The sequence below is a fragment of the Chinchilla lanigera genome, unplaced genomic scaffold (assembly GCF_000276665.1).
Source record: "Chinchilla lanigera isolate Chin_1 unplaced genomic scaffold, ChiLan1.0 scaffold00007, whole genome shotgun sequence".
NCBI classification, from domain to species: domain Eukaryota; kingdom Metazoa; phylum Chordata; class Mammalia; order Rodentia; family Chinchillidae; genus Chinchilla; species Chinchilla lanigera.
The window spans coordinates 17,076,483-17,078,534 of record NW_004955408.1 but is presented as its reverse complement, the minus strand read 5'-3'; positions in this window follow the sequence as shown (position 1 = coordinate 17,078,534).

The following is a 2,052-nucleotide window of genomic DNA, read 5'->3' as shown; positions in this document are numbered from 1 at the left end:
ACCATCAGACATCAGCAGTACAGTTTTCCCAGATATATATGTATATATATATATATATTTTTTTTGCCTTCCTTCTTTCTTTTTCTTCTTTCCCTCATCCCAGTTGTTCCTTCCTTTGAGCAATTTCTTTCCCTTTCATATCATCTATTGTACATTTTGAGTCTTACTTACTTTTTCAGGTTCCCACACCAGGGAGACAGTATGTTTACACATGTGGGTCTGATTTATTTCACTTATGAGTATGGTCTCTAGTTGCATCCATTTACCTACAAAACCTTGAGTTTATCTTTTTTTATAGCTGAGTAATACTCTATTGTATAAAAACATCACATCTTTTTTATCCATCCCTCAGTTGATGGGCATTTGGGTTGTTTTCAAGATTTAGCTATAATAAACTGTAATGCTATAAACATATATGGGTGCACATATATCACTGTGGTATGATGTTTTTAATTCTTCTGGAAAAATACCCAGAAGGGAATAGCTGGGTTAAGTGGGACTTCCAATCTTAGTTTTGTGAGGAATCTCCAAACTGATTTTGTAGGGGTTTCACCAGTCTACACTCACACCAGCAGTGGAGTAGGGTTCCTTTCTCCTCACAGCCTCTCCAGCATTTGTTACTGGTTGATTTCTTGATGATAGCCATTTTTTCTGTGGTGAGATGGAATCTCAGTGTTGCTTTAATTGCATTTCTTGAATGACTAATGATACTGAACATTTTTTGTTAGAATAAAATAGTGCTATGATAAATGAAAATAGAGCAAATTGTGAGTACATGGATAGGGCTGTCATTTAAACAGGATGGAGACAGTAAGCCTCATTAGGGGGCTGACATTTGAGCTAAGTCTGAAGGAGGTGACAGAACTACCTACATGGATATTTGGGAAAGGTGCACTTTAGGTAGAGGTAAAGGTTGTATACATGTTGTATTCCAAGAAGAAGGCAAATCTCTAAAGACAGTAAAAGTCATTGATGACCAAGCATTTAGCAAGAAGGGGATGACTTTTTAGGGTACTGAAATTGTTCCCTATTTGTTCATAGATACAGATATACATACAGTCTATGATCTGTCAAAACCTAGGGATCTTTATAGTGGAGGTCATATAGTCAAATTTTAATAATTTTAAACATGATAGAGCTCCAAGATGCAGTAATGAATGTGACAAACCCATATAAATGTATTATAAATGTATGAAACAACCTCACTTAAAGGAGGAGGGGAAATAGTGCCAACTTAAATAATCTCGAAAATAAGCAAGGCTACAGAATTAAGAGTAAAGGAAATTGTATTTAAGCATTGTGCTACCATTGGTAAAGTTGTTTCCCATATGAACACAGACTAACAGTTCAACCATCATGTATACTGCAATCAAACAAAGAAAATCAATGGTAGTTGGTGTGGTGGTAAACTTTTGTCATCCCAGCACTCTGGGAGACTGAAATAGGAAGATCACAAATTCAAGTCTCCCCTGAGCACCTGTGACAGTTAATCTTGATGTGACAGCTTCATCAGATTAAGAAATGCCTAGCAGGGGGCTGGGGATTCAGCTCAGCGGCACAGCGCCTTCCTGGCAAGTGTGTGAGGTTGTGAGTTCAATTCCCAGTACCAGAAAAACAAAAACAAAAACAAAAACAAAGAAATGCCTATCAGGAAAGCATGTTCCTGACTGTGTCATGGAGGTGTGTGTGACTTTGAGTACTATCTATGGTTCTTTGCCCATTCCTCTTTGGCCCTCTTTCTCTGCTGTGCTTCCCAGAAACCATAAAGTAAACAGCTTTGCTCTGCCACACACTTCCACCATGCTGTTTCTGCTTTAGAGTCAGCTGTCCATGGACTGAACTCCCAAAACCAAGAGACAAATTAAATATCTCCTCCTTTAAGTTATGGCTGTCTGGTACTATCTCTCAGGATGGAGAAAGCTGGTGAATATAGCAACTTAGTGACACCATGTCTCAAAAAAAAAAAAAAAAAAAAAAACAGCCTGGAGTTGAAACAGTGAAAACCCTAGGTTCAGCCTCCAGTATGGAGGTTAGAGACAGATGGGGGGGGGG